Below are 7,346 nucleotides of genomic sequence, written 5' to 3' on the forward strand. Positions count from 1 at the left end.
GAGTGGATTTAATAGAATGTGTATATATAATCTATAATCTATAATCTATAATCTATACACATGCTCCTATCCAAAGACTGTCTGTGGTAGAACCAGGAAGAGCCAATACTGCAGATGAAGACTGAAGGCAGTTGGCTGGAGAATTCTCTCTAGCTCAGGAGAGGCTGGTCTTTTTATTCTATTTAGGACTTCAACGATTGGATGAGGTCACCCAATAGTACTCAGAGTCCACCGATTTAAATGTCCATCTCATCCCAAAACACCTAGAACAATGTTTGACCAACTATCTGGGCACTGGGCAGTCCCATCAGGTTGACACATGGAATTAACCATCATACCACTTTTATCCCTCTCAATGTCTACCCTCTTGAAAGGGTCATAAAGACACATCCACCTTGATGCGTCTCCCAGGAACATTTACACTGTATCTCTAATGGTGGAACTTTAGCACTGCTTTCCCAGGCAAAGGAAGCATGATTTGGGGTGGCAGCTGCGGGACGGCGGGGGCGGGGGGGGGGGCGGTGTTCTTCCTGAAGCCTCTGAAGAAATCACAGCACAATGGCATCTCTGCCAGCTGGTGGCTTTCTATGACCAATGTCCCCACTAGGTCTGGTTCACTCTTTTGCAGGTTGGCAGAGTACAAGAGTTAATTTCTAGCCTCTCTTCAAGCTGACTTTGGTCCAAGCACAGTGGCAAGAAAAATTGTGAAGTAGACCAAAATACAGGGTATGAGACCAACCAAAACCACAAAAAGAGAACCCTGCTGCCAGGCCAGTGAGGAAACAGGAGATTCCAGAGGCTCAAGAGGCTGGGAAGTGGAACCCAGGGCCAAAGTGTGTACGTGTGTTGTGTGTGTGTGCGTGCACACGTGAGCCCTGACAGAAAGAGCTGGAAACACATCTCGCCCTTCCTCAGGCTCTGATGTCTCAGGTGTCTCTGGCCACAGACCTGTCCAAGCCCAGCCCGTTCTGCCCTTCTTTTTTGCCCCTTCGCCCACAACTCTCAGATGCCAGGATTCAGGATCTGTCCCCGTGGGTGTTGGCCAGTGCCCCTGACTTAGGTGCTCAGTCTTCAGGGTGTTGGGGAGTCGCCATGGGGTAGGACTAAGGAGGCCCACGTTCTTCTTCTGGTTCTGCCTCCACATCTGCTTCAGCATCTTCTATTAAAAAGTGACTCAAAGCTAGCTGATCTCCCAGGCCTCTTCTAGCTCACACGATGTGTGATTAATTATTTGGGAAAACAGTGAGATTCAGTGAATCAGTATGTGTAAATGTTTCAGTTGCAAATAACACAATACTTGGAATAAAGAACTAAATGACAGGGGCTGACTCATTAGCAAATCCACAGAATATAGGAAGGTGGTTCTGGGATTGGTGTGGTGTCTCCAGGAGGTCATGAAGGGCTCAGGCTCTTTCCATCTTCTCTTTCCATGCCTTCTTTGGGGCTTCTGCTATGTCCCCTCATGGTGGCCAGATGGCTACAGGGGCTCCAAGCTTTCCTTCTCAAGCAGGAAGAAATGGGGGAGGGGCACAGCCTTTCCAGCAGGGAAATCTTTCCCAGAAGCTTCCATCTAGCAGCTTCCTCTTGGGTCTCTTTGGCCAGAACTGGGTCATAGGTCTAGACGAATCACTGGACAGGAGGATGGGATTGACTAGTCATGATCCATCCCCTTGGAACAGGTGGATATATGAGCAAATGAAACCTTGGGGTTCTATTAGCAAGAAAGGGGTGGAGCAGCTGTTGGCTGGGCTACTGATAGTGCCTGCCACAACCGGGGGAATGATTTTAGGAGCAAGAAACAGAAACAGCATCTGGTTGTTACAACCAGAGAGGGAATTTATCGGAAAGAGGTACAGGGTGAGTCTGCAGAAAGAAGCAGGAAGCACAATAAATGCTTTTTAGCCGGCCTGCTCTGGACCCCTCATCACTGTGAAAGAATTGTAGTGCCTCTTCACTTTGTGCCACTCGTTCAACATTGAAGTCTTGGGGCATGTTGTACTGAATCGGGCCGATGACACGGACACCTGGGTGCGTAGAGGGGCACCTGGCCTTTTTGGTCTCCAGCGTAGCCACCTACCAAGACCTTATACACTGGGAGATTCTCCTTCAATAGGAAAGAAAGTGTGGGATGGTGTCCAGCCAACGCAAAGCCAGACAGCCCAGCTGATATCTAAGAATTGGAAAAGCCTCTATTAAGCCTGCAGTTTGGGAGATGCAGTACATGGGAAGGCAGGGTTGGGCTTGTTTATGTCCACCAGGATTAATTACCAGGAGGCAAAGTAATACCTAGATGTTTCATATCATTTTGCAAGTCTTTTTGACCGTGGGGTAAGTTTAATTTCATTGTAACACTGACACCTGTTTATGTCAGCCAACTTTGCAGCGCGGTTAGCTATTCACACCTTCAGGGAAATAGATATGGTTAAAAACAAACAGCAGACATTGGAAAGGAACAGTATCGGCGAGGAAGCTGGGCTGGGGAGCCGTGTGGTTAGTCAAGTGTTGCTGTCGTTCTTGTTGGGTACAGTATACTTTATTGATGGTACGTGATAAGGTACGGGAGCTGCTTCTCCGCCAGGGTCTTCTCTGATGGGCCACCAAGAGAGGGTAGTGATGGGAGCAGAGGCTCCGTAGGGGCACCAATTACATCTGGTTGAATTGGCTAGACAGAGAGAAGCAAGTGGTCTTGGTTCTGTTGTATTGAGGCACAACTTCTGGTCATCCGCATGACCTCCAGTTGCACTTGGGTGGCTCAGGCCATGAAGCGTCCTGCTCTTGATCTCAGCTCAGGTCTTGATCTTGGGGTTGTGAGTTCAATCCCCATGTTGGGCTCTGTGCTGGGCATGAAGCTTGCTTAAAAAATAAAAAAATAAAATGAGTCAAACACAAGCTCACACAGCATCAGTCTCAACATCCCTGAACACAAGATTCCAGGTCTGGGATGGATGGAAGGTTGGGGCAAGAGAGCTCCCAGCCAGTGATGTGCATGTGCATAGTCACACATGCGTGTGTGTGCGTACACACACACACACACACACACACACACACACACAGCATAAACGCATGTACATGCTCAATGCCCCCAGCCAGGGCTGACCTCCTGCAATGTGCATTGTGGTGAAATTGAATCCTGATGCCACACCAGTGAGCATTGAGAGCCCCGGGCAGGCTGCTCCTGGATCTGGAGAGGGCAAAGCCACAGGATCTGTTGAGGTAGGTGATGGACTGGATTTTAATTGGTACTAAGTGACCTCTTTGCTGGAGGCTTCAGGGTAGGATTTATCCTTACACTTAGTAAAGGAGGTCATCGTGTAAGGAATATCAAACGTCTTTTCCTGCATCCACTACAATTTAGACTTTTCAAATACTTCAACCCTTCCCCTCGGTGCACACTCAACATGGGCAAAGAAACTCAACAACGGTCATCATTGCAATTATCTAAAAAGAAACATTCTCTTATCAGTTAAACTCTCAACTCGAATATTCAAATCCAATCACTATGCAATTTTAATCAACTCTTGCTGTTGTTCTTGTTGGGTACAGTATACTTTATTGATGGTACATGATAAGGTACAGCTCCCCAGTTCCCTCCCCTTCTTCAGGGGAGTCTGAGATGGAAACTGTGTAGAGGTTAGGAGATTCTCATTGTGTTTGGGGATGAACTGGGGCAAAGACTCCCCAGCAGCTGAGCACCTTTCTCATCTATTGCTTTTACTGGGGCTGGTGGTCCAGGGGGCTCTTACTCCTTAGAGGCCATGTAGATCATCAGGTCCACCACTCAGTTGCTAGATCCAAATTCACTATCATACCAAGAAACAAGCTTGAAAAAGTGGTCATTGAGGGGAATGCCAGCCCCAGTATCAGAGGTGGAAGAGTCAGTGCCACCGTTAAAGTCGCAGGAGACAACCTGGTCCTTGGTGTGCCCCAGGATGCCCTTGAGGGGGTCCTCTGATGCCTGCGTCACCACCTTCTAGATGTGATTGTATTTGGCAGCTTTCTCCAGGTGGCAGGTCAGATCCACAACATTGGGGTTGGGGACACTGAAGGCCATTCCATGATCTTCCCATTCAACCAACTCAGGGATGACCTTGCCTACAGCATTGGCAGCACCAGTAGAAGCAGAGATGATGTTCTGGGCAGTCCCTCAGCCATCACACGGTTTCCCAGAAGGGCCATCTGTGGTCTTTTGGGTAGCAGTGATGGCATGGACTGTGGTCATGAGTCCCTCCACAATGCCAACGTTGTCATGGATGACCTTGGCCAGACGGGCCAAGCAATTGGTGGTGCAGGAGGTGTTGCTGAAAATCTTGAGTGAGTTGTCATACTTCTCTGGTTCACACCCATCACAAACATGGGGGCATCAGCAGAAGGGGCAGAGATGATGACCCTCTTGGCCTCACCCTTCAAGCGAGCCCCAGCCTTCTTCGTGGAGGTAAAGACCCCAGTGGACTACACAACATCTTCAGCACCAGCGTCACCCCATTTGATGTTGGTGGGATTTCATTCTTGGAAGAAGTGTATGGGCTTTCTATTGATGACAAGTTTGCTGTTCTCAGCCTTGACTGTGCTATTGAAATTGCAGCGGCTGGAATCGTACTGGAACATGAAGACCATGTAACTGAGGTCTATTAAGAAGTCACTGATGGTGACAATATCCACTTTGCCAGAGTTAAAAGCAGCCCTTGTGACCAGGTGCCCAATATGGCCAAATCCATTTACTCTGACCTTCACCATCGTGTCTTGGGAACATGGCTGGCACTGCACCAGAAGATGCAACTGTCTGTCGAACAGAGAGGAGCAGAGAGCCCAATTTTAATCCTCTTTAAAACAACTTCTTCCCTCAGATTATCAGGTCCATTAAATATAAGCCTCCTGAGGGATCATCACAAAGTCTCTTATCAGGAGCTCTGGGGGAGGCGCTCAGATCACCAGGCCTGAGGAAGCTCTGGACCCTGGGCACAGACAAGGAGGATTCAGAGAAGGGGGAGATGGGGAGCCCTCCCTCCTGCCATCTGGATTCCTCTGTGACTCAGTCTCCTTCAGCTGAAACTCCCCCGTTGCCCACAAACCTCACGCTCGGCCAATTTGTCTGTGAGCACAGGCTTGCAAGCAACGAGCACTAAATCAAAGCAGTTTTCCTGAATCAGGAAAATGATGAGCACATTCCAAACCTTTACAGGCTTTTCTTTCTTCGTTTCTGGAGAATTTAAAAATAGATCTGGAGATGACTCTTTGCAGCTGAATTCCACAGGCATGATATCCTCTTTCCACAGTAGAGATGTAAGGAAAACAGCTGACTGGAAAGGCCTTTCCTTGATGTCATTAATTGTCCTCCTGGTCCAATGTTAGGATCTCAACTACTAAGTGGCAGGCACCAGTGTTTGGGCAGGGCCAGCCCTGGGCAACAGCACAGAAGACCCTTCCATTCTCTTCTCCCCTCATTTCCTTGGTGTACCCACTCAACTTGCCCTCTGTTCTTTCCCACTGCAAGGTACAGTGGAGTGTATCTCCAGTTTGGCTCATCTTCAGCTGCACCTGGGGTGTGTGGAAACACAGATTGCTGAGCCCTGCCCCTGGAGAGTGATTCAGGAATCTGTATTTTAGGACCAAGAATGTGTATTTTTAACTATTCCCTTGGTGATTCCGAAGATCAGCCCAGTTTAAGAAACACTGGCGTAGTGCTATGAGCAAGGACTTTGGAATCAAAGACAAAGTTGAGCTCAAACTTAACTTCTGCCACTGTGGCCAGGGACCATTACAAAGCTTCTCTGAGTCTCAATTTGCCCATCTGTAAAATACGAAACTTGAGTAATGTATTTTAAATTTTTTCAGATTGAAAATCGTTGTTCTTCTTCTTCCCAAATATAAAATCAGATTCTCCCCAAACAACTCATTAAGCCAGGGGAGAATCAAGAATAAGAATCATGTTGCTAAAAAGAAAAGGACCATACCTGCCTGCCACCCTACCCTCCATCTCCACCCTATCCCATCTGGGAGAGCACAGGGCAGAGGTCATGACTTCAAGCCTCTCAAGCAGCTGGTGGAGGCCTGATGCTGGAGCCCTAAGTGAGTTGGGGCAATCCTGGGTGGATGAAGCCCTGGTGGGCTGAGCAGGCAGCAGGATTCTGAGGTCTGTCAGTGCTTGTTGGTGGGACACAGGTTGTCACGTACTCCAGGTGTCCCAGGAGTGTTGGGCCATGTGAATGCTGGTGGCTAGCACAGCTGTGCCAGGAATGACTGGTCATAGGCAGGTACCTGCTATTCCCTGGTTCACTGCTGCAAGGCACCATGACCATGTTATATAGGAGGTACTCATGATTTTTAAGATCCTGGAACTATAATGGACATATATTAAGGGCTCAATAAATATTGGTTCCCACCAAGTCCTGCATTACAAGGAGATATAGTTGACTAATAAGACAATTGTGAGTTATAATCTCTCTCTAGAGAGTTCATCATTTTATGGGAGAGAGACAGAGTGTGTTAAGACCGAGGGCAAATCCTTGAATGTAGAGAATGTAGAGAGGGAAATGTCAGAGGTGGGTAGCAGGGGAGGTCTTCTAGCCCCCACAAATTATATTTGCAAGATTTCCTATCTCAATAGAAAATTTAAAAACCTTTTTCCCCTTCCTTGCCAATAATCCTTCTTGTCAATAATCCTTTGTCTCCTTCTCTTTTAAGAATCAGATTGTGCTGATTCTATCATGCCCAAACTACTGGTCAGTCTTAACTTATATTTGATAGACTGACTGCCTGTGGAGGAAAGGTTGACTGATTACATACATTTCTTCTTGCCGTGATCAGAGTGTTGTGCTTGTATGATGTTGACTCAACTCTCTTTGACTTGGCATAGGGATGATGGGATGCAGTGGTGAGTGGCAAATCATGATGGCTTTTGCATGCTTTTATGATGGCCATGGCTGTACTCAATGTCCTCCAAATTCATAGCCCCCACACCCATGGAATGGAGCCTCAGGTGAAGGTGGGGAGGACCCTTCTTGGCATGAACGATAAAAGGGTTTCTCCTTGCTCAGCAGGTAGTATGCAGTCAACCAATATTTGTTGATTGCTTCCTTGATTTTGTTCTAAATCTTTAAATTTCTTCTAAAATCTTTAGGATTCTAGATTTTGGTTGTAGGAGAAACATGGATGGGGAAGAAGTGAACTGTGAGATTAGATAATATTTTATAGTTCAACTTTTATATTTCTGCTGTATTGTGTAGCAAGAAGGCTTAACGAGAAAGAATGGTCTTTGGAGTTTGGTGGACTTGGTTTCAGATCTTGCCTTAACCAGGTAGTTAGTCCAGATAGGCTAAAATCTCAGTAGCTTCAAACAGTGAAGATTT

General features: G+C 47.2%; 1 pseudogene; it reads right to left on the bottom strand.

Moving 5' to 3' along the window:
* Window positions 1–3,678: 3,678 nt before the first annotated feature.
* Window positions 3,679–4,800, bottom strand: LOC115505263 (annotated as a pseudogene).
* Window positions 4,801–7,346: the final 2,546 nt, after the last annotated feature.

This window comes from Lynx canadensis, chromosome F1 (genome assembly GCF_007474595.2).
Source record: "Lynx canadensis isolate LIC74 chromosome F1, mLynCan4.pri.v2, whole genome shotgun sequence".
In the NCBI taxonomy this organism is placed as follows: Eukaryota; Metazoa; Chordata; class Mammalia; order Carnivora; family Felidae; genus Lynx; species Lynx canadensis.